The sequence below is a fragment of the Cucumis melo genome, chromosome 9 (assembly GCF_025177605.1).
Source record: "Cucumis melo cultivar AY chromosome 9, USDA_Cmelo_AY_1.0, whole genome shotgun sequence".
Taxonomy (NCBI): domain Eukaryota; kingdom Viridiplantae; phylum Streptophyta; class Magnoliopsida; order Cucurbitales; family Cucurbitaceae; genus Cucumis; species Cucumis melo.
Genome location: NC_066865.1, coordinates 12,313,707 through 12,340,634, shown reverse-complemented (window position 1 = coordinate 12,340,634; position 26,928 = coordinate 12,313,707).

The window sequence follows — 26,928 nt, the reverse complement described above, 5'->3', positions numbered from 1 at the left end:
AAATGTCCCTATAATAAACATATATTTATCTATATCCACCTTCTCTTCCCTAGTTAATTCTTGTCACGCCTCGCTCCACTTGGCACTTCACTCAACTAGAAAAAGTCGCGCCTAGACACACCCAACACATACCTCTCCGCGAGATAACGAGTTGAACACCTAGTAGGCAAAACTTCTCTTGCCAATTTACAATGTAAAGCTCCAACTTTGAACTCTTGAGGTCTTTACAACTCAATGCAACGGAAAACATTTAAAAGAATCGATTTAGCTTAATCTCCTAGCCTTTAACACTTAAACTCTTTAGCAACTAAGCGATAAATACAACAGAGATGCACAACCCAACACAGCGAAAAGAATAGTAAGCACAGCTCTGCTTATATTACTTAATCGAATACTTTATAATTACATTTCTTTTTCTCACTGGACATGAAAAAAACCTAAGCTTTAAGCTCCCCGCCTTCCTTCATGCACTAGAATGCCACTCTTCGTGTCGAGGTGTTCAGGAATATAAGAACCCATTTCTTATCCTTCTCCTTGATCGCCTAGCAAACCATCTCGAACACAAGACTCATCCTACACACAAAACTGGGATGCAGCCTTCTCTGTACATAATAACTTTAAACCATCCAAAGACGGATCACTTGATCAACTTTTCTGTGTCATAATCCATTTTACATTTTCTTACTTGACCTCAACGCCTCAACACCTGGGTAAGGAAAATTTAAGCATGTAAGTCAAATACTTAGTGGATGAAGATTTTGGAAAACCTTTTTGGGAATACAAATCAAGAACAAATTCATTTTCATTTCTCAAACGCATCTTCCAATGCCTCATTTCATAAATCATAGAAATCTCACATTAGCTTCTCTTATTCCTTTCTATCAAGAACATGAATCCTCCCGCTCGTCAAGCCTACTATGATTCACTCTCACTAGTATCTTGTGATTCATCTAGTGTGATGTTCACTCCATCCACGACATCTGAAAAGTTTCCTAATTCATTTCTTGTTGCACCGGCAGTCCACATGACGCCATGCACATTATGTGAACACCATATAATCACTACTCACTTAATAGGAATAAGGTTAATGGTTTACGCACATTCATCACAATCAATACATAGAAAGTATCAATTTTCTCTTTTCAAACAACAACAATAATAATACACAAAAATATATAGAATGCATTATGCATAGCTCAGACTCATAAAGAATCTATTATGGAAACATTTACAAAACATTTAGTACACAAATCACTCACGTAGAAGTGTTTACTTTAAGAAAGTAAGTCACGCATGAGTGTATAGTTTAAGAAAGTCACTCATGCAGCAGTGTTTAGTTTAAGAAAGTCACTCATGCAAATATTTGATCCTCTTCTTTCTCGAACATCTTTCCTCACCTAGTACTTCCTTAGCAACAACTTACTTCTTGCACTCTTTTGGCAAAACCTCTAAATAACAACACTTCTCTTAGGGCCTCTATCCCTTATTTATACTAATCCTTCGAACTGATTACTTTCTTTACCCGCCAGCTTTGAATTGCAACTTTACACATGTCGCCTTATCACCTTGTCGCACCATGCAACCAAATCCAAGCTCGACATGTAAGTCAATGAGCAACTCAAGATTAGACAGTTCCTCATGACGCTAACCTTGTCTTCTCGGGAAGCTAAATTCTTCCTTGCCTTCTCCTTCTTGGGAAACTAAATTCTTTTTTCCACATTTTTGTTTATTGCCTTCTTTTTCTCGCAACAAACCACAATCGTCCACTTCTTTTATGACTTTACTTAGCGTTACTTCACAAGAAATCCTAACTCTCCTTGCAATAGAATTCCTTTGCCGCAACACTCTTCCTCCATTGCCTTCTTTCAAATGCGACTTTCTTCCTTCCTTTGAACTTTATCTTTAGAATAACCATTCCTTTCATTTTAGAAGGATCATCCCACTCCTCGGCACCTCTCTTCTTCAATAGGACTCCCTATTTCATATTTGGGCCTCATAATTCTATCATTTTTTTCCAATAATTATATTTCAATATATAATTATCAATTTTCCACTAATTAATTATATAACAAAAACTATATACTTAATAACATTTTCCACCAGATTTCAAAATCTTTAATTAAATATACATACTCATATATATATATATATATATATATATATATATATATATATATATATATATATATATATATATATATATATACACGTACTTAATTCACCAATCCTACCTAATAATAATTATAATTTAGAAAAAAAAATACCTCAGAAAGGAAAAAAAAAAGTTTTTAAAAATAGAACAAAGCGCAAAAATATTTACACCGTATAGAACAATTTTAAAAAAGGAAAAAGTCCACAAGCCCACTACATGAATTAACAAAAATACACCCGCAATTAATTAGTCACAGACGCGTAAAAAAAATGATTTTGTACACAGTCTAAATGATCTTGTACCCAGTCTAAATGATCTCTTAGCAACGATGCCTTAGCAACGGTCTCTTAGCAACATCTCGCAGCAAATCTAAACAATCTCGTAGCAAGTCTAAACGATCTTGTACCCTTCTACTTGGTCTAAACAATCTCGTAGCAAGTCTAAACAATCTCATAGCAAGTCTAAACGATCTCGTAGCAAGTCTAAACGATTTTGTACCCTTATACCAAATCTAAACGATCTTGTACCCTTTTACATAGTCTAAACGATCTTGTAGCAAGTCTAAACGATCTTGTAGCAAGTCTAAACGATATCGTAGAAAGTCTAAACAATCTTGTAGTAAGTCTAAACGACATCGTAGAAAATCTAAACGATTTTGTACCCTTGTACCTAGTCTAAACGATCTAATATTGTACAAAGAAGAAAAAGAAAAGAAGATGAGAAATGAAGAAGATGAAAGAAATTCTGGAAGAGGAAATGAAGAAGGTAAATATTTACATAAGTAACCATAATATTGTAAAATGAAGAAGAAGTAATAGTACGAAGAAATTAATAATATGAAGAGGAGATGAATAAATTGTAAAGAGGAAAAAAAAGTGAAAACATGGTCAACATTATTTAAGGGCAAACCTAGAATTTTTGAAAATATCATGGGCTTTTAGGTTTTGTTACACGGGCCGTAAATATTTTGGTGTTTTGTTATGTTTATGAAAATTAACCAAAAAAGAAGAATGAGAAAATGTATTTTTAAAAATATTATTATAATTAATCTAAGAGACTATTTGAAATTACTTAGAAAAAGTTTTTTCAAAAATTCATTTTTATTTAAATGCTTTTGATAAAAACTTCTTGAAATAAAAATATAAAAAGGAAATTGTCAAAAATAGAACACTTAACAAAATATTTACACTTCATAGAAAAATCAAGTGTAATAAATCTTACCTTTTTAGTGGTTTTGCTTTATGTAATGTAAATAGTTTGTCACTTTTTTCTATTTTTGAAAAAAAACCACAAATACAAATGTGTATTAGAACTTTTTTTAAAAAAAGGTATTTATACATACAAGTTTCTTTGGTTTGTTATATATACTAAAAATGTTTTTATTAGAAATTTTCAAGGTTGATCGATGGTGACCGAAGGTTCGATTAGAGGTTGGTTGGCGGTGGTCGTCGAAGTTGGTTACCAGAAGTTTGTGGGTGGATTCATTGGAGGTGTTCGTTTGGAGATTGCCTGACAACGATCAACAGAGATGGTGTTCGAAAGTTAGTCCACGAACTTCCTAATCCTTAAAATAAATATCCCATACGATTAAAGTATAGTAAAAACGTGTGGGTTATTTTAAATCTTAATCCTAATCTCCAACTAAAACAAAATTTTGTCCCATACAAGGAGTGGACTATTATAGCCCATAACACTCCACTCAACTCAACTTTAGCCCAAAACGAGCCCTAAATTTCTAGCACGATTCTCTCCGTATCACTTGTGATTAGTTATTATCCTTTGAATTTGTTTCTTGGTATCTCTAGTCTATAAGTTGGGTTTCCCTCACGAATGATTCATTTTTCTATAGGTCTGGGTCTCATTCATTTTGAGGTTTTATAAATTGTCCCTCTAGCTAGTCCTTTTGTCAAATGATCTACCAAGTTTTCATCAGTTCATACATGATCCACAATAATTGCACCAGTGGTGAATAATACTGCTCTCGTAAGGTTTATATTATGTGATATGTGCAAAGTTCATTCGTAATATGTCATGTGAAGTTCTAATAATGTGACTTAGTTGGAGTCTAGGTTAGGGTTATGCAATAAAAGGTGCATGTCCTACTTATGCATTGCTAAATGCATATTGATCAATGTTTAGTACAAGTTTTTCTCGTGCTTGCCCAAGTTTAAGCGAAGTGAGAGGTTTCATGGGTAAGTTAGGATCGAACACAGGAAATTTCTATCAAATTTAGTTATAAAGTCTACTTCTAACTTCTGGCAGTATAAATACTATATAGTTTAAGTATAAAACTATAATACTTTGATTATTTACTCGTTTTAGTTTTCAAAGTCATCTCCAAAAATTTTAATGGTTCAAATTCTCTTGCTTCTTCTCGGCTCAGGCTCTACTTCTTCATTTGAAGTTTGAGTTCTAACTAAAGGTTGACTATTAGAACGGAGCTTCTACTAGTTCGGCTATTAGAGCTCAAACCCCAATTATTTCTTGATTTAAAAGAAAATCTGTCCTAAAAGAAATCAACATCATCTGGTTCTATAATCACTTGATTTACTAGGTCATCGAACCTATAGAATTTTACTATTGATTGCATATCTTGTAAAGACACATTCATAGGCTCTACTTGTAACACACCCAAAATTTAAGGTAATTTTGTTAATTAATTATCTTGAATAGTTTATGATTAGATTATTATGAGTGTTAGATTAATTAGAATTGGGAGTTAAGGAATTTATTTGATGTAATAATGCTAGTATATATATAAATATATATAATGTCGTATACATATATCAAATAAACTTCACATACATGCTTCTTTGTGTGTGTGTATATATATTAATAAGTATATTTATTTAGGCTATATGTGTAGAAATCTCTATTTTAGTTTAATGAGATTTCTTATCTTTTCTTCATTGGTCAATTTATTTGACTTTAAAACTTACAATTTGATGGAAAGCAAACATGTGTAGCGGAAGAAACATATCTAATTTACTCTAGATGCATCTAAACACTTTAGAGACTAACATGCTTAAAAAGTCCTAATTAAAATAAAATAGGATTAAAGTAATACTTACCTTTAACGACTCCCATTTTTTGATATCTTCTCAAGAACACAAATCAGAGACCACCATAGAGTTAACCCGCTATTCTCGAAACTTAGAACCGAGTTGTGGGACCCGTTAAGTGAAGGAAAAATCAAGAGAGAGATGAAATTTGAAGGTGGCAATTAGGTTGAGATTAAAAGAAAATTTTGGTAAAATTTTTTAAAAACTAAAAAATAAATTTTGCCAAAAAGTTCAAAAAAAAAAACTTGAAAAATGCCCTTTAAGTAAGTTAATTACATGAAAAATTGCATGTAATTAATTTCTTAAATCTCAACACCTAATAATCCACTAATCATTAGTAGAATTTAGTGGGCTAAGTGTCTACATCTTATGTAACCACTTATCCCACTAAGTGTTAGTGGGATTATCCAACAAAATGGGATTATCCAACAAAATGTTGGATTTTTCCACTAACTAATCTAAGGGCAATATGGTCATTTGACCATTTAATTCAAAGTCAAACTTTGACATTTTCAATTCAAAAGTCAACATTTTGACCTTTTACCATTTTATCCATCTTGACTAATTCTGACCTCCCAAATATAAAGCAAAATTCAAATCACATTTGAATATAAAGCCGGTCAAAATTTGACTTTTCAAAGTCGAAAGTCAATATTTTGACTTTTTACAAATTTGACTATTTTCATCAATTTCGAGCTTCCGAATATGAGTTAGTATTCATATTTTTAATATTTAAATCATATTTAAACATAAAGTTCTATCTCAAACTTATAACTGATGGCTATATCAAATATATTTATAGGTTTCTCTTTATTTACCTAATTGAACAATTCGAGTTATTCCAACATATTGTTCTAAGTTAATTCCATGTGAGCTAGCAGGGGAACCTAATGAGCCTATAGATCATGGGCTTCAACAATCCGAGATTAACTGGCTAAACTCTTTTAGACCAAGCTAATCAACATTCGTTAACTAAAAAGTCATTCCACTAAAGTCTCGTAGTTGCACTCCCCTCACTGACATATTTCTATCCATCTGATATAACCATGATCAGTAAGTTAATTTTTCATAGATTGTTCGTAATCTCGGATGGGTCAAAATACTGTTTTACCCTCGAGACTACATCTGGTTCCTTAAGTCCCACTAATCCACTATTGAACAATTAGTTTAAGGTCCAATCTATAAATCGAATCCCCCTCGGGCCAAAGAGAGACTAGGGTCCCTTGTTCAAGACTTAGATTCAGTTCTTAAGGGAATAACCTTTCTACTAATCCTAATGTAGGTAGGAATGAATTTCGTCTTACACCCTATGTCCCTAGTCGTCCGCTCGGTCTTATCCTTGAAAAGAAAGGCTTATTGGGCTAGCGCTGTTGAGTTACTCTCACCCATGCAAATCTAAGGATAATTCCATTTGAACAGAAGTTCATAGTTAGCTCATGATTAAGATTAAGTTACATAGGCCATCATAATCGAAATAATCAGTTTATACAGTCAACGGTATTATAACTTAAAAGTGATTATTTCATGATTATTTCATGATTTTAGTCTTACGTAAAATCTTTACATATGATGCCCCCACACTTCCATGTCTCTACATGAACGATTCAGGATCACATTGTTTATATTAACTACAAAGCATGTCGCATCCATAGTCTTCCCAGAATAAGGCGTCCAACCTTATCCATACACTATAGATCGTTTAGGCTATATACTCAAACTTGATCCATGTTTATATCTTTACATAGTATTCTATTTTCACTAATAAGTCCTCAACTTTATTGAATAGAATGTAATTTAAACTATAAACTATGAGTTTTATGACATAAATTCCAATAGAATTATCTTTTAAACCAAAAATATTATAATGCTCGAAAAAACCATAGCAACCAATAAAAATTGAAATTCAAAACTCTATAATTCTTTTATTCATCAAATATAATTTGATTAAAAAAATTATAATTTTCAATAATTCAATTGAAGAGTAAAATACTAGTTTATTTCAAGGTAAATTTTCATAAATATAACAAACTACTAAAATATTTACGGCCCGTATAACAAAGCCCATAAATTTAGTCATTTTTTAAATATCCAAGTTTGTCCTTCCGTCTTTCTTCTCTCATATGCTGCAATTTTTTTCTATCGTCTTTCTTCATTTCCTCTTCTTTTTTCCGCTAGGATTTCTTTCCATCGTCTTTCTTCTTTTCCTCTTCTTTTCTTTTACATCGTTTAGATTTGGGTAACCAAATCTTATTTCTTCTTATCGTCTTTCTTCTTTTTCTCTTTTTTTTTTTCGCTGTATAAATAATCTTGACAAAAATCGTTTAGATTGAAGTAGCCAAATCTAAACGATGATGTAAAAAAAAATAAACGATTGTGTACCAAAAGAATTTAAAAAAATTGTTTAGCCAAATCTAAACGATCGTGTACCAAAGAATCTTGAAAAAATAAATGATCATGCAAACAAATCTAAACGATCGTGTACCAAAAGAATCTTGAACATTTTCATTTAGCCAAATCTAAACGATCGTGTACCAAATTTTGAAAAAAAAAAATCATTTAGATTTGAGGTAGCCAAATCTAAATAATTTGTGTAGCCAAACCTAAACGACCAAATCTAAACGATCATCTAACCAAATTAAACGATCGTGTAACCAAATTATATGTAACCAAATTAATCGATAGAATTGAAAAAATAAACCGTTTAGATTTAGCTATCAAAATCTAAACGACCAAATCTAAACGATCGTGTAGCAAAATCTAAACAACCAAATCTAAACGATCGTCTAACCAAATTACGTGTAACCAAATTAAACGATAGAATTGAAAAAATAAATCGTTTAAATTTGGCTATCAAAATCTAAACGACCAAATCTAAATGATCGTGTACCAAACAATATCCAAATCTAAACGATCGTGTACCAAATATATTACGCGCGTTGTTGACGGCGTGGTTGACGGGGCATTTTTGGCATTTTTCATTGTGGATATGTGGACTTTTTTCGTTTTCAAAATTATTTTATACGGTGTAAATATTTTGTTGTTTTGTTATACTTTTGAAAAGATCACTCGTTTCAATTTGAAGTTAGCATATTATGATATTAAAAAAATAATGATCTTTCTAAAATTAGTTAAAGTGAGAAAAGTCTATGAAGTTTAATTTCAAAATTAATCCAGTAAAATCTAAATATAAACCATTTTTTTTTAAAAGAAAAAGTAAATTAAGTTTTTAATTATGTCAGCTATAGACATGAATATATATAAAAAGATTGTGTGGAGGAGGTTGAGGTTCAAAGTATTATGCGTGTGTCAATACTATTATAGCGTCTACATTACGCAATTTTGCCCTGTGGTCGGTCACTCGGTTATATAAAAGTTGGAAAGTAGGGGAGGATGTTAATTAGGTTTGGATATGTTAAGCGTTATATTGATTAATTGTTTTAATAAATCTGAGGGATGAACAAATATTTTTATCCTTTAATTTCTTTTGATGTAAAATATTTTATTTCTGTTTCTATCTCTGTATTTATCTGGATCATCCACCTTTGAAGTTCTTATAGTTTTTCTATATGAAATTTGTTTAGTGCATTTCTCCCATATTTGCATGTATCCTAATCAAATATTAGATCACAAATTGTCACATGGTAGATACTACAATAAATAGGACTTTGTTTATCTCAAGAATAGTAAAAAAAGAAAGAAAAAAAAATAGGGGACAAGAGAGAGACAAAAACAGTCATTAGAACCGAAAGCACACTTTTTTTCCCTAAAATTTTAGTAAATAACTAAGGGTAGAAAGATATGAATCCAAACTTTATTGTTACCGATATCCTCACATGTTAGTTGTAGCTCACTTTGACAATATTCCTTTACATTTGAAGCCTCAAACTACTTTTAGTTTAACTACTCTACATTAAGTCTGTAGAACGCAAAGTTAATTAAGAAAGTTGACTTAATTAATTAGGTGTATAATTATTACAATAATATTCTTCATTTATCTTGAACTAGGAATACCGAACCTAGCTTATGTTTTTATATATATTTCAAACTTAAATAAATTTGAAACTCTCTTGGAATTGCTTAAGAAAAGGTCTATTTAAAAAAATGTATTTTCACTCAAATACTTTCAATAATAACAATAAAAGAAACTCCTTTAAATAAATAAATAAAAAAACACAAGTGTGTTTTGGTAATTTTTTTCAAAAGTAATTTTATGGAAAAGTTCATTGTTTGGAATACTATTAAAGAATTTATCAAGAGAGGTAGGGGTCGAAAGTGGATGGCAGTGGTTGTCGATGATGGTAGTTTGAGATTCGCCAATGGAGGTCATAGAAAAACGGTAGTCAATAAGGTTGGTCGATATGGTAGGTTGTTGGAAAATAGTTACTAGAGCTTGTCAAAAAATAACGGTTAGAGGTTGGTCAAAGACAGCCGCTGAAAAAAAATAGTATGGTTAGAGGTGGGCTGACAACAATCGTCGAAGATGGTAGCTAGACATTTGATTCGATGGATTAGAAGTTTGGTTGACAACAATTACAAAAAGTGGTAGGTTAGAGTTTTTCATACAAATTAGATGAGAATAACTATTAAATACTAGGTAAACTAATTTGATAAAGATTTTTTTTTTTTTTTTTGTTCAAAATTCATTTTAGATAGTTAGATTTAAAAAAAACAAATTAATTTTTAATTTTAATCACTTAAAAGAAAACTATAATTATGATTTGCAATGGTACAGCTAACGTATATAAGTGGCTTTTAACATTCTCAAAATTTGAGGGTTTGTAATAAAATTCAGTGTAAAATGACTAAAAAAATAAAAAGCAACAGCAATTGGATAAGAATGATATGAACGAATGATGAGGCATACTAGCAAGTTTAACAATAAATGTGTGTGGAAGAGGTAGTGGAATATTGGTCCCCAAGTTAGATGAAGATGGGATTATGTAATATATATAATTATAATTATAAAAAGTATATGTAGTTGAATGAGGTCTTTAATTTTGGGTGAGTGAGTTTGTATTGAAAGCAACAAGACGGAAGTAGTGAGGATGAGGTTGGCATTGGGTTATATGCAATTGGAAGTTCAGCTTTTTGATATTGGGATAGTGCTTCATTCTCTCATCATTCTCAAACATCTCTCTCAATACTCAACGCCGGATTAAAAGTGACCCAGGAATCCCAGTCTTCCCTTTCCAAGTCAAGTCTTAGTGTATCTTGATTTGACACAACACATTTAACATTCGTTGTCTCAATAATTGTCAAAAATAAGACCTCAAAATTTCAAGTTTTATACTGTCTGGATAATTTTTAAAGAAACAAATTTCACTAAGTGCATCTCTAAATAATCAATAATTCAAAGTGTGTTTCATTAGTGTAACTTATTTAATTTTGTTGAGGAATCCTCTGGCTTCTTAAAATTAATAAAGCCTATTTCATATAAAATTTCTTACAATAGTTGTATAAAGATATATCTTACCAAGTATAAGTTGTTAAAATATTGGCCAAATTAAAGAAAAATAATCTAGAACTATATTTTTTTTATTAGTTTTCAAAAACTTGTCTTAGTTTTTTAAAATATTGATAAAAATTAAGTAGATAACAAAATAATAAATTTAGAGGTAGAAATCGAATCTATAGGCTTCATGACTTTAGAAAACTAAAAGATTAATTTTCTTAAATATAACAAATCAACAAAATATTTACGACTCAGGTAACAAAATCAAAAAGCCTACGAAGCCGGTCATCTTTTTAAAATATTATAGAGTTGTCCTTCCTTTTTATTGTCTTTCTTCTCTTCCTCTTCTGCCATTTTTATTCCTTTCCATCGTCTTTCTTCCCTTCTCATGCCATTTTACTTATATATTTTTTTCAAGTAATGATCTTTTTAAATCGTGTATTATTTGTTTCAAGATTGTGTACCAAATATAAAAGATCTTGAAAAAAATCGTTGGAGCTCAAAACACGATGCTTTAGATTTTGGGTAGCCAAATGTAAACAATCGTGTACCAAAATATCTATAAAAAAATCATTTAGATTTGGTAGCTAAACCTAAACGATCGTGTAAGCAATTCTAAACGATCGTGTACCAAAAAATCTTGAAAAAAGTTGTTTAGAATTGGGTATCCAAATCTAAACAATTGTGTACCACAAATCTAAACGATCATATAGTCAAATCTAAATGACCGTGTACCAAAGAATTTTGAAAACAAAAACGTTTGGATTTGCCTACTCAAATCTAAATTATTGTGTAGACAAATCTAAATGATCGTGTACCAAATCTAAACGATTGTGTACCAAAAAAATCTTGAAAAAAATCATGTACCAAAGAATCTTGAACAAAAATCATTTAGATTTGGGTAGCTAAATCTAAACGGTCGTGTAGCAAAGAATAGTCAATTCTAAACGATCATGTACAAAGAAATCTTAGAAAAAAAATCGTTTAGATTTGGCTTTGGTAGCAAAATCTAAACACCCAAATCTAAATCATTGTGTAGCCAAATCTAAACAATCTTGCTTCAAATCGTGTATCAAATATATTACACGTGCGAGTACCAAACTAATCGCATGTTAACGAGGGTATGTTTGGTATTTTCCATTGTAGGCCTATGGGCTTTCCCATTTTCAAAATTTTTCTATAAAGTGTAAATATTTTACCGCTTTATTATATTTTTTAAAAGACCCCCAACTAAAAACTAAAAATCTAGGCCTGATTTAGTAACCATTTTCATTTGTTGGGTTTTGGTTTTTAAAAACTAAGCATATTTTCTCTTCATTTCTTATAATGATTCGAATCCTTTTTTATGTATCACGGTTGAATTCTTAGCTAAATTTTAAAGACAAAAACATATTGTTTTAAAACTATGTTTCTTAGTTTTTAAAATTAACCATCGCTAAAATATAAATATCAAAGAAAGAAACTTAAACATGAAAGTACTAACTACATGCTTAATTTTTAAAAACAAAAAATCAAACTGATTAACAAATCACACCATAATGATTACTAAATGATAACTCGATGATTTTAAGACCACCAAAATTAGTTTTCTAAAATAAATTGTTTAATAAAAATAATGGAAAATCATAAAATGGGATAAATTTGACAAAATATTTACAAAATATAGCAAAATTTAATATTTATCAATGATAAACATTAATAGACACTAATATGCTTCTATCAGTGATATTGATAGACAGTAATAGAATTTTATTAGTTTATATCACTGATAGAATCCAAATTTTGTTGTTATATTTTGTAAATATTTTAATTTATTTTACTATATTTAAAAATATCCCATAAATAATTTAAAAATTGAATTAGTTTAAAATGTTAAATGCGAGAGATATATTATAAAAAAATTACATTGAGGTGTGTAATCGAAAACCCTAGAAAATATGTGGTATCATATTAAAATATAAATATATTTGATAGTATTACAAATGATTTTTGGACTAAAGAGTAAAAATAAAGTAACGAATAAAATGAAACTTCAAACCTAAGAAAGCTATTGTAAATAGACGAGCAACTAGACTAAGAGGGCGATCAATTGTGCTTAATGAAAGGGGCTAATTTGTCTTTTAGCCAAAGTAGCTCGAAAGCCTTAGCCTTGGCAAGGGCTAGCTGAGATTGAGGCTGACCTTCTCCATTTGATGAATGGAGAGTATTATGATCTATTATTTGGAACTTAAGAAGAGGGTGGTTTGGCTAGCTTAATAATGTTGGTTGTTTACCTTTATACTACTACAAATTGGACTTTTAACAACATAAAATTTGTGTCATAAAGAGTTTCAACGAGATTTTTGCGTCCTTGAAGCCACTGTCAAGAAAGGCTATTTAACAATACTTTGGAAAACGTGTCATTGAACATGCTTAGATGACACCAAAATTGTGTAATTAATACCTTATCGTTATCTATAACTCGACACCAATATATTGTCATCAATACCCTTACATTGACGCTTTACATGTGTCACTGTTATCTATACCTTGACACCAATATATTGTCATTAATACATTTACATTGACGCTTTAAATGTGTCACCGTTATCTATCACTTGACACAAATATATTGTCATTAATAACTTTATATTGACGCTTTAAATGTGTCATCGTTATCTATACCTTGACACAAATATATTGTCATTAATACCCTTACATTGACGCTTTAAATATGTTACCGTAATCTATCACTCAACACGAATATATTATCATTAATACCGCTACATTGACAATTTAAATGTATAACCATTATCTACTCGACAAGAATATATTGTCATTAATACCTTTATAACGATGCTTTAAGTGTGTCACCTTTCAATATAACTCGACACTAATATATGTCATTTTAAATGTTTTGTTACACATAATTCCTATTAAGAAATGTGTTTTGACCACATTGTTTCTGTTTAATAAAGACTTATATGTCGACACTTGTTTGGTATTGTTATTTTTCATTTTTGCAACACATATTATTTTGTCATATATTTCTCCTTTAAAAAAATTAAATATTGAATCTCAACATTACCCACATTTGTTTAGAAAGATATTTATATTGATAGTAAAAAATGTAAATTATATTGTTGGTAAAAGTTTTACGATCGAAAAGATAAATTAACTGTAATATTATATGTAATGACCTAATCTAATCAAACTGACACATAAATGAACTTGATCGATACCATGGTCTACGGATTATTCAACTACCTACATTTAAATTTGAAAAAACTGAACCTTAGCCAACATTCATCGACGGAAAATAAAAAACATAAGCAACAATTAATGGAAGTGCCAAACATAAATCATATTCTTAATAAGCAGACTAATGAATTTTTTCAAAATAAGCCAAGGTTCTTAAGACACACAAGGGACACAAAAGATAAATAGAAACACCTCCTACATAAGCATAAGCATAGCTTATAAGTGGTTCCAATGAAAGTTTCGATTCTACCTTTACCGACTCATCAATGTTCTAGTTTGTCTCAAGTTGAAACTTAAGCATAAACTTACCTCCCACCTCCCCCCTCCCCTCTCTCCCCTCTCCCCTCTCCAAAGTCATTAGTCATTACTAAACTTAAGCATAAACTCAACACCTCACTTTCTCATTCCTGTTGGATTTTATGTCCTAAAACTCTTAGATAGTAAATATAATCAATTGACTGCCATTAATAAAGTGTTTTATTAATATAATTTCAATAAGTGTTATTGATTATATTATTAGTTTTGTCTTAATAATCTAAATCCAATAAACTAACATCCTAAGCTGTTTGATGAGTCTTAAACAGTATGTAGAGACATACGGGGATCAATGTTCAAGATCAGCTTAAAGGGTCTATAGTATAGGGTTAAGGTTGGGTACCTTATCCTGTTAACACTATGGATACGGCTCACTTTGTATTTGATACAAACACATTGATCCAATGTGTTCATGTATGCGACATGCGAGTGAGAGTATCCTATGCAATGAGTTTGCATAAGACTGGACCACGAAATAGTAATCACTAGATGTAACTCCGTTAACTAGTTGGATTTCTATTTCATTAGGATGACCTAGGTGACTTAGTCTTAATCCTGAGTATATTATGAACTCCTGTTTGCGAGGGATTGTCCTTTGATTTGTACGGGTGAGAGTGGCCAAATTGCCGACTCAATATGCTTATCATTTTGGGGACAAAACCGAGTGGGGAGCTGAAAACATAATCACACAAGATGGAATTCACTCCTTCCCGCCTTTAGGGTAAGTAGATAAGTGTTTCCTTAAATGATGTCTCCGGGACTTGAACAAAGGGCCCTACCCTCTCTATGGCACAAGAGGGGTTTCTGTTTAGTGGTTGGACCATAAACAGGTTGTTCATTAGAGGAGTACTGGTATTTAAGGACTAGAGGTAACCCAGGGGTAAAATGGTAATTTGACCCAGCTGGTGTTACGAACACTTGTGAAGGACTAACTTACTGGTATTGGTCTATATCCGTGGACACAGAAATATATCTACAGTGAAAAGAGTTCAGTTGTGAGTCTTTAGTGGAGTGTACACACAGTTAACGAATATTGATTAATGTAGTTAATGAGTTTAGCTAATTAATCTTATATCGTTGTAGCTTCTGATCTGTAGGTCCATTAAGTCCCCTCCCTAGCTCATAAAGAGTAATGAGATTTATTTATATTGGTTGTAATATGAAATGTTCAAATTTACTTTGGGAATTAATATAATGTATATTGATACATTATAATATAAAGTTTATTAGACTTTATTATATAAATTTAATTTTGGATATGATTCAAAATTAAATTACGAGAATAAAATATTTGAATAAGTTCAAATATTAGTTTAATTTGAATTAGATTCATATTAAAACTATAAGTTAAAATTTAATGTGTATATGATACATATTAAAACTATAGGTTATGAGAGAAATTTATATTTGAATATGATTCAAATTATGGATTAAATTAAATATAATATATTTAATTTAGAAATTAATTAATTGGAGAATTAATTAATAGTTTAGTTTAATTTTATTTAATTAAATTTGATTTAATTAAATTAAAACTATAGGTTATGCGAGAGATATTCATTTAAATATAATTTAAATGAAAATATTAATTAAATATGATTTAATATATATATTAATTTAATAATTATTATTAAGTTAATAGGGAACGTGGGTGGTTTTCCCACGTTCCCATTTATTATCTCCAACTTCCCACTTCTTCCGTCTGAAGAAGTGGGAATTCTTTGCGTAACAATCACAACGACTGAGTTCTGCGAAGAACATTGCTCTCCCATTTCTCTCAGAAAAAAAAATTTCTCCTATAGAAAAAATTCCCTTCTTCCATTTTTGGTTCCCACAAACCATCTCGATCAGAGAATAGGAAGGTTTCCAAGTGGTGGTGCCCAAAATTTGGTGATTGGTAGATTCAGAGTCGTCAATGAGTGTAAGTTTTTTCTTCTTTGTATTTTTTCAAAGCATGTTTAACCATAAAAATTGTTTTTCTATTTTTTTGCCAATGTATTGGTATTTTTAAGGTTTCAATTAAAATTGAGTTTCTGTAATTTTTCCTCTGTAAAGGGTTTTCATCCCTTCACTTCCAAGGTCATTATTAAACATAAACTTATCACTCTCCTCACCTCTTTTGAAGTCATGCTAAAACTTAAACATGAACTAAGCACTCCCACCGCCCCCTCCCCCCTTCCAAGGTCATTGTTAAACTTAAACTTGAAAATATCACCCGTCCCCTTCCCCACTTACGAAGTCATTAATAAACCTAAACATAAACTTACCCCCTCCCTCTCCTCCTCCACAAACACCTACATTACAAATAAAACTTTACAAACAAACAAAGTTAACGAGAAATTAACGACACAAAACAACGTATTCAAGTTCCTAAATACATGTCAACATGATTCCTAAAACATATGTGTAAGTAGATCGAATAGAATAGTTTTTTAATGACTACCATAACTGCAAGATAGTCAATACAAATATGAACAGAGATCCTAAGTATATGTCAACGTGATTCTTAAAATATATGTCTAAACGAATCGAACAAAATAGTTTTTCAATAACTACCATAACTAGTCAATGCAATAACATGTTCAATTAACAATCAAAGATACAAAAAATAAAAAATAAATAAAAAGCAACAAAAAGCTCCCAAGATTACAACAAAACACAAACCTCCCAGCAATGGTGGTACCAAAAAGAGAACCAATTCAAAAATTGGCTCTAAACAGCTGAGAAATCAAGTGAATTTGAGAGGAAAAAAGCAAATTTACAGCACACAACAGAATCCATATCCATTCAACATAGATTATCCATTTTGGAAATAAGACATTGAGAAGGAATAATATATTTACTAAAAATTTATCATAGAGATGCAAATACAACCGACTGGGAAATAATGTGCACAAGTATATAAGTTCAGATGAAGAAAGGTCGTATTTGATGTTTGGTGAGCCTTATATGAATGAACCAGTCAGGGGAATGATGGTGGTACGAAACGGACGGAGGAGGGAGTTGAAACGGTGACTTATGTTTTAAGTTAAAAAAATAATTAAAAAGTTTGTTAGATTTGTATTTTACATAATAGTAGTTAGAAGTCACGTACCTATGTTAGAATGTTGTGACTTGGTTTTTATGATGATTAAAATTTTGCTTAAACCTGTTTTTATGCAATTTCTATTGGTTGAAATTTTCTAAAGTATTTTTAGATTGTTAGATTAAAATTTTGTAAAGAGAAAATATCGTAAATATAAGACATCTGTTGTAAATACTTATAAAATATAGTCAACCTTTGTATTATATCAATGGCAGATATTGATAGATGTCCTAACTTAAGTCATTCCATAACTTTCATGTGGTGCTATAATTTAAGTCAAATTTCTTTGTGTTGGTGGCGAAGCAGGCTTATTAGCTCAAAGTTTTGCCTTCTGGCAAACTGTTGGCTCTAGACGTCCTAATTCCCTTTAATGGATACGACGATCCCTCCAAGGTAATTACCAAAATTTTGAATCATTTTTATGACGTAAGTTTACTAGATCTCACGTATCCTTTTGTCTCTTTCTTTGCATTTTGATGGTCGTCCTCGACCTTTACATGTCCAAGGTTGACCCCGTAGTTCGTTAATTTTGACCTGTCCTTCCTATCTTATATTTTTAAAGGCTTTTTTTTGAATTGAAACGTCTACCATCAGCTTAACCAACCGAATTAACTATTTAATGGAGTCTCTTATTTTCCAAGAAGATCTTACACAGGCTTAAGATAACATCGCCCACCTCAATCGTCTCCTCGTTGATACTTAAGCTAAGCTCCAATTTTCTATAGTCGATGCCACTTTTCTTCAAACCAAGCTAAGGAAAGGTGAATCTTTACTTTCTGATACTGCCATTCTTGAACAAATATACACTAAAATCGAGGCTTATACAAAAATAAAGGACTCTTGCATGGAGGATGGTGTAGAGTTTAGCAAAGAGAGAAGTTTGTTTCGTCGACCTGATGTGAATTTTGATTATTTGATCTAGGATTTTGACACCTTGCGGAGTAATCCTTATGCCTTCAACTCCTCTAAATGACCTGGTCGTGAAGACTAATACCCCAAGGATAATAACTGAACTATTTTCTTATTGATTTATTGTTGATATTTGAGAGTATTTAGAATAATCTTTTACAATACAGTTTGGAGAAAACAGAATACCTCAAAAATATTACAAATTGATAACTACTATCAAAAATTTAATATAAGCTAATCATACATGATAATATCCTCTCTCAAACTGATACACTTTAGGCTTAAGACATGAGTTTGGATCAAAGAGTATGGAAGCGGTCGATGGTGAGTGGTTTTGTGAATATATCAGCAAGCTGTTCTATTGAGGGAATGTGTAGCAGTGTAATGTCATTTTGGACAACTTTTTCCCTTATAAAATGAAAGTTCACTTCTATCTGTTTGGTTCGACCATGGAAGAAAGGGTTATAGGCAAGTTGGATGGAGACTTATTATCAGTACACCATAAGCAAGGAGGTTCTCTTCCAAATATATGAGGTCTTGGAGGAGGTGTCGAATTCAAAAGATATTAGAAGTTGTTGCAAGGACTCTACATTCGACTTCTATTGAACTCTGAGTTATAGCAAACTACTTTTTGGTAGGCCATTATATTAGATTATCTCCTAGGTAGATGATGAAGCGGTTAGAAAACAAACTAAGGCTAGACACATCGAAATTAACATAAAAATAATTCTCTAACCTTATAATGTAAACAAATCGTACATAAACAATTAAATCACGAATAAACATACATATGTGCCAATGTGAGTAATTCGCCAAATTTGAATTGCCTTCGTTATGATATAAACGATCCTCCAAATTTGTATCACCAAAATGCTTGAATTCACTAGCGTTCTCTGATAGTATCCACATATGAACTTGGAATTTCGTCTCACTTCTTTCTTTATGTCAAACGAATTTACGTCTTTTGCAAATCTCTTTTGCATATTTAACAATTTAAATGCCTAAGGTCCTATTTATAGTTTTCCTTGGGGAATAAGTGTTTAGGTTTCCTAGGATTTCCTAATAAGATTCCAATTCTCCAATTGGGCTTATTAATTACCCAGTCCAAAGTCAAATTCGACTCAGTTCTTTCGTGTGCGACTCGTTAGGTTAATTTAATATGGCAATAGGCCCATAACTCGTTTTATGACCCATAAGTCATAAATGATCTATAGAAAGACATTATGGCTACTCATATTTAATTAAGTTGGTACTAATCCAACATAGCCTAATATAAGGATTGGTTTAATCTTTTTATCTCGCAATATCTATAATTGAATATAAGGCATGGACAAAGTCATCTTATGTAGTTCAATTTCTTTCTCGATCAATAAGCATATTGAAATAATAAATGACATTAATACCCTTATTAATTCATTTATTGCAGCCATGCATTTCCACAGTCACGCGTAATCGAGGGGCCTAGAGATATCTCTCCTTAACAAGAGGGATAAATTCCATCTTGATTAATCATTGTCCACTACATAATTCATAACGTATTCGAGTACAACCTTTATAATTATTCGGTTAAAGATAACGTTTGCTAGGTGTCTACATCTCATGTAGCCACTTATCCCACAAAGTGTTAATGGGATTATCTAACAAAATGTTGAATTTTTCCACTAACTTTAGTCCAAAGACAATATGTCATTTGACCATTCAGTCAAAGTCAAAAGGAGTCAAACTTTGACTTTTTCAAGTCAAAAGTCAACATTTTGACTTTTTACCGTTTTGTCCATCTTCACTAATTCCGAACTTCTGAGTATGTATCCACATTCATTTTCTCAAAATTCAAACCATATTTGAATATAAAGCCGGTCAAAGTTTGACTTTCCAAAGTCAAAAGTCAACATTTTGACTTTTTACAACTTTGACCATTTTCATCAATTCTGAGCTTCTGAATATGAATCTGTATTCATATTTTTAACATTTAAATTACATTTAAAAATAAAGCTCTTCTAACAGATGACTATATCAAATATACTCGTCGATTTCTCTCTCTTTACCTACTTCGAACAATTCGAATTATTCCTACATATTGTTCTACGTTAATTCCATATGAACTAGCAGGGGAACTTAATTGACCTATAGATCATGGGCTCCAACGATCCGAGACTAACTAGCTAAACCTTTTAGACTGAGCTAATCAACATTTATTTACTAGCGAGTCATTCCACTAAAGTCTCGTAGTTACACTCACCTCACTATAGATATATTTGTGTCCATCTGATATAACTATGATTAGTATGTTAATCCTACACAGGTTATTCGTAACCTCGGTGTTATAATTCAAAAGTGACTATTTCATGGTTCCAGTCTTTACATAGGATACCCCAACTTCCATGTCTCTACATGAACGATTTAAGATCACATCGTTTGTACTAACTAAAAAGCGAGTTGCAACCATAGTGTTCTCAAAATAAGGCTTCCAACCTTATTCGTGCACTATATATAGACCGTTTGGGTTATAAACTCGAACTTGATCCACGTTTACATCTCTTCATAAAGTTCATCTCTTCGTAAAGTTCAGATCTACACGAGATAGCCTTGGGACCTTAGTTTATTTGATTCAAGATTATAGTATTCAATTTTCACTAGTAAGTTCTTAATAACTACTTTATTGAATAGAATATAATTTTAACTACCAACTACAAGTTTTATTGAATAACCACTTTATTCAATAACCACTTTATTGAATAGCTAGTTTCATAATTGACATAGAAACCCAAAATTACAGGTTTGTTGATGTATAGTTTACTCTTTAGTGATTTGAGTTTCCTTGTAAACTTGCAAAATCAAATTTTAGGATATGCACATTAGTAACAACCACATTATGCCTTTTGTGAACTGTTACTTATTTATTGAATTCATAATTTAGAAGAAACAAAATTCTCTATATGTAAACTTGTTCATTCATTGATTGTTGGGATGATTTGGAAAATGTTGAAATGAGAATTTGAGTGAGTATTTCCTTTAATACAATAGTATTTGGTAACTGTAACTTTATATTTTGTCTACTTATGCACAATAAAGCTACCTTGGTCGTTAGAGATAAATAAGGTTTTGATTTCCTTGAACAGGGTGGAATACCAAAACCTCCTGAACCTATTATGCTGTTTATAAGGTCTTCAAAAAAAGTGGACCTGGTCCCAAAAATGGTGAGCAGTATGATGCACCATTTAAAGAAGAAGATTGGGTTGATGACGAATTCCGTGAATTTAATTCGAATTCTGAGATGGATGCCAATGATATTGAGGGAGAGACTTGCCAAGCTACACATTGTGCCAACTCCTTATCCCTGAGCGGTGGTCAAGAAGATCAAAGAGTACATCCTTCCTAGATCAATTGAGGTGTCTAATTCCAAGTAGCAGCCAAGTATTTCGCCTGAAAGTGACTCCCACTCAGATGTCTCTCAATTGCATCCATTTTAGAATCATGAGGCCAAATTTCCACCCAACGTTTATGAACAAGCTAGTTTTCTATTCGAGGGAGATTATCTGGAAATGGAAATGTATGATCTTGGTCGTCCTGAATTCAATCTATCAAAACCTCCTAAACCTATTATGAACTTCAATCGCAATGATCTAAAAGGCTTGTCACTCAAGTTTCCTACAAGTATAGTTCGGTATATTGCAATAGAGCTTGTATTCAACCGTATGATTATAGAAAAAGCTTGTTTACCTAATTTGTGATATTATTCATCAGGGGAGGGAGCGTGTAGTGAAAACAAAACTGAAAGAATTATGTCTCATTCTTTGTTTTTCATCCATTATGAAATATGAACGGTTTTAGTGATATGTAACAGTTGTAACCACAGTTGTGTAAAGAGTACTAAGCTGTAGTAACATGAAGAGGAACAAGCAACACAATAACATTTGGTAACCCGGTTCGATGAATGTACATCTACATCTGGAGGGCAGTTTGCCCGGGATAGAAGATTGTATTAATCACAAATATAATAAATGTTGAATACATAGTTATGACTGAAAGAACAACACTTTGACACTATTGTTACTGTACTGTTCTAGAACTGCTTCAACAAAGCTTAATTACAATGTAACATAATGATCATCACTATACAGAGGGTATGACGAAACTTCCCCCTTAATCGCAACACTGATCAAATATGCATTCAACTTTTAACTTCAATTCAATAGAGATATTCTTCTATCCGGTTTTCTTCGTTGATCACACAGAAGACCAGAAGAGCTTTTTGTGCTTGGTTATTTATACTCTTTATATTAACCAGCACCCAACAACTTTCTTAGGAAATAATTAGGAAAAGATCCTAACCAATTGAAGCCATTTTGAAGGAAAGAATATTAACCAATTTGTTAAGATAAACAATATGCAGAAATACACATGTGGGACCATTACGTTAACACACTGGCTTTATTTTCTTTCTTTCCTTCCATCCTTCTCTGTTTACCCCATAAGTTGTTAGTTAATGTGTCGAGAATGAATTTGCATATTCTTTTTCTGATTCATACATTTTATTACATTCGTCTGGGACTTCCCTTTCTTTAAGCACGTTTAATGTTGTTGCACTTTAGAAAAGTGGTATATACTATATAGCCCGATGGTTGAAGCCCAATGTTCAGTTCTGCTATGCTTACAAATGGAACCGTGGTATTTCTTTCTCTTTAATTGTCAATTGGAAGGGTAGACTATAAATTAAGTGTCCTGTTTATAACTCTTATTTCCACAATTCGGAATGTGTTTAATTAGAAAAAAAAACTGTAGGTTGAGGAAATGTAAGAAAATGGTCTGATGCAAGGAAATCTGATGTTTTTAGTTAAACAATTTAGAGGGGAATATCTCTGTAAAAACAAAAACTCAATGATCAGTTCAGTCTGACATATAATATTTCTTAACTATATATGCTTTCCTTTGGAAGTTATTTTTCTACTTTTGTTAAAGTACATCTTGTGTTCGAAGTTCATCTCTGGAAATACCTTCTCATATAATTTTCAATTTTTTAAGTGGAATATCCGAGCCAGAAAATTGCACGGAATAATGAAAGTGATCCACACTTATTTTCTTGCACTTTTGCCAATTCAATTTCAATTGCATAATGTACTATACTCTTTCATCATTATTGTTCTTTTTCTGGTATATAACTCTAACTTGGGAAATTGCCAAATATAGTCCATTTTCAACGATGCATGGGATTTTAAGATTGATTTGGGAGAAAATAGACTTTTAGGACAAAATATGAATACAAAGTCCAATTTACCCTTTCAATGAAATTTCCCCTTTTCTTTCCCGTAACAAACTCATTCTCTTCTCCCACTTGTTATCTTCTTTCTCTAACTTTTCTCTAACATCTCTCAAACTCTATTTCTCTTGAAAAATTGTTCATTTTAATTTTAAAAAAATATTTTTAAATAAATTTATATTAATTTTCTACTCTTACAACATTTTTGTTTTAACACCAACTTTTTTCCCCTTGATTTTCGATTCTTTTTTTAAACATGTCATAAATTTAAACAAGTAATAAGTTAAATTATTTTTTTACATTGTATAGTTAGATAAGTTATTTTTTTTAACTATACTATATTAACTTATCTAGTTGAATTTGGATATTATTTGTAGTACAATTCAACATTTATATATATTTTTTGCTTCATCTCTTTGTTTTAAATTTTAGAACAAAACATTTAGGTTTATGGTTAATTTTCATAAATATAACAAAACACTAAAATATTTACGACATGTTTAACAAAATCAAAAAACCCATGAAGCCTACTATTTTTGTTTTAAATATTCCAGGTTTGTTCTTCTTTTCAATATTCTTTCTTCTCTTCTTCTGCAATTTTCTTTTCCTTTCCATCTTCTTTCTTCTTTGCTTCTGCAATTTTCCATTTATATTTTTTTGAAATCATGGTATTTGTTTTCAATCAATCATAAATCTTGTATTGTTTTATTTTCAAAGTGTTTTTGGTTCAAGATCGTGTACCAAATATAAAAGATCTTGGTACACAATCTTGAACAAAAAACAAATTTCTACATCTCTTAAGTTCTTTAGAGTGTTATACGTGTTTAAAAAGCCTTTTAGGTACACATGTATTATCTCGCACACATCTTACACAAATCTCGCACATATCTCGCACACATCTCGCACATTTCAAACTTTTACCATATATTCCAAAATCGAATTTCTACCTCTCTTAAGTCCTGTGGAATGCTTTTACACATGTTTAAGAAGCCTTTTAGGTACATATGTATTATCTCGCACACATCTCACGCATATCTCGCACACATCGCGATATATCTCGCACATATCTTGCACATATCTCGCACATATCTTGCACACATCTCGCACACATCTCGCACATTTCAAACTTTTACTATATGTTCCAAAATCGAATTTCTACCTCTCTTAAGTCCTATGGAGTGCTTTTACGCATGTTTAGGAAACCTTTTAGATACATATGTATTATCTCGCATACATCTCGCACATATCTCACGCATATCTCACACACATCTCTAATACATCTCGCACATTTCAAACTTGTGAATCCCAAAGGAAACACAATAACTTGAAGGAAACACGATAGCTGACGAATTCCAAAGGAGACATAACTGTGGAAGGACACGTCGCTACAAGTATGAGGTAACTGCTAGTAATCCATAACGACATCGACACATGTCAGTCATATCATAAATATTAGTCACATATTTAATCAATGTGTAGAATCACCCTAAATCACATAAAACAAGTATACAATTGATCATTGGGTTAGATATTTGAAGTTTAGAAGTTGCGAGGTGTTTGCAAAATATTTGCGAGATGTTTGTATGATACAAATTGTGGCTAAAAGCTCCTTAAACCATGTGCAAAATCTTCCTAAATCACTTATAATTGGTTTAGGATTAATCATTTTAAGTTTGGAAGTTATGAGATGTTTGGGAGATATTTGCGAGATAAAAAAAATAGTACCTAAAGACTATAAAATATGTGTAAAATCACCTAAAATAAGTATAGAAATGCTTTGAAATTGGGTATTTTCAAGTTTAAAACTCGTGAGATGTTTGCAAGATAAAAAAAATAGTAGTTTTCATGATGTGTAAAATCATTCTAATTTTTTCCATATTAGTTAAGAAATCATAAGCTCAGTTAAAAAAATCGACTTTAAAGAATTCCTCCATAAAAAACTTCATAAGCATATAATAGTAATAAAAAAAACTATATTAACTTTTACCAAATAACACGACAACTTGATCAAAAGTGGCAAGAAAGATTAAGAGTAAGTTTGAAAGAATACGTTTAATAAATGATTAAATAAATAAGTAAGTAAATCAAAATTTGGGTACACACTTATATCTAATTTCACATAAACAGATAAAATAAAATAAAATAATCATAAACCTAAATGTTTTGTTCTAAAATTTAAAACAAAGAGATGAAGCAAAAAATATATATAAATGTTGAAGCGTACAACAAATCATATCCAAATTCAACTAGATAAGTTAATGTAACACGGTTAAAAAAATATCTTAAAAAACAATATAACTTATTACTTGTTTACATTTATGACATGTTTAAAAAGAGAATTGAAAACCAAGTGGAAAAAAGTTGATGGAAACTCAAAACAAAAATATTGTAAGAGTAGAAAATTAATATATATTTATTTCAAAAATGTTTTTTAATAATCAAAAAATAATTTTTAAGAGAAAAAGAGTTTGAAAGAGGTTAGAGAGAAGTTAGAGGAATAAGGTAGCAAGTGGAAGAAGAGAGTGAGTTTGTTGTGTGAAAGAGAAAGGAAAATTTCATTCAAGAGTAAATTGGACTTTTTACTTATATTTTGTCCTAAAAGTCTATTTTCTCCCCATCAATTCCGACAACCCCTAAAAAAAGTAGACTATATTTGGCAATTTTCCCTTTAACTTTCTTCATGGCACTGATTTCACTGTAGAAACTGTGGCTTTATTTAAAAAAGTTGAAGATATTCTCTTATTTATTTCTTGAAATCTTTTGAAAAAGAACATCATTCTTCAATTTTATTTTGAAACTCAACTAGAATTTCTTTTTTGTGAGATTACGAGGAAATATGATATATTGTTGAGTTATTAGTTTGTGCTTGTAAGATGTTTGGCAATATGAGTTATTAGAAGCTTTAGAAGTCATTTTTTTCTTTTTGTTTTGCATTGTTTGAGTGTGTTTTTTTATAGTTACTTTTCTAAATGTGCTTTGGCATGGATAGGATGTGGTAACCCCTAAATAATGGACTTGGTTGGTGTTTGAGATTGAACATGAATGTGCTTCGCATTTTTTAATTTGTTTTACATAGTTAAAGCAATTTAGTTGGTCTTTGACTCTTGGAAACTTCTGGTTGTAAGCTCAACAGCAAGTGAGTACAAGTGGTCAGGCCTTCATCTTTGTAACAAGATCTTGAAGTTGGTCATTTTGGAGCGTTCTGGGTTGTTATTGGTTGCAGCTTTTGTTATGGTTCTCTTAATGTATTTTTTTTTTTTTTTTTTTTTACAAAGGATGATCAATGTAATAGTTAAACTTCTTGGTTTTTTTATGTTTGGAGTCAAATTGTATATATAAATGTACACGATATTAAGATTTCTTTTTGTATATATATACAAGTAAAAGAGAAATATTATAGTTTCTAAAAAAACATTATTGACAACCCGATACAAGTAATGTCACTTTAAACTATTT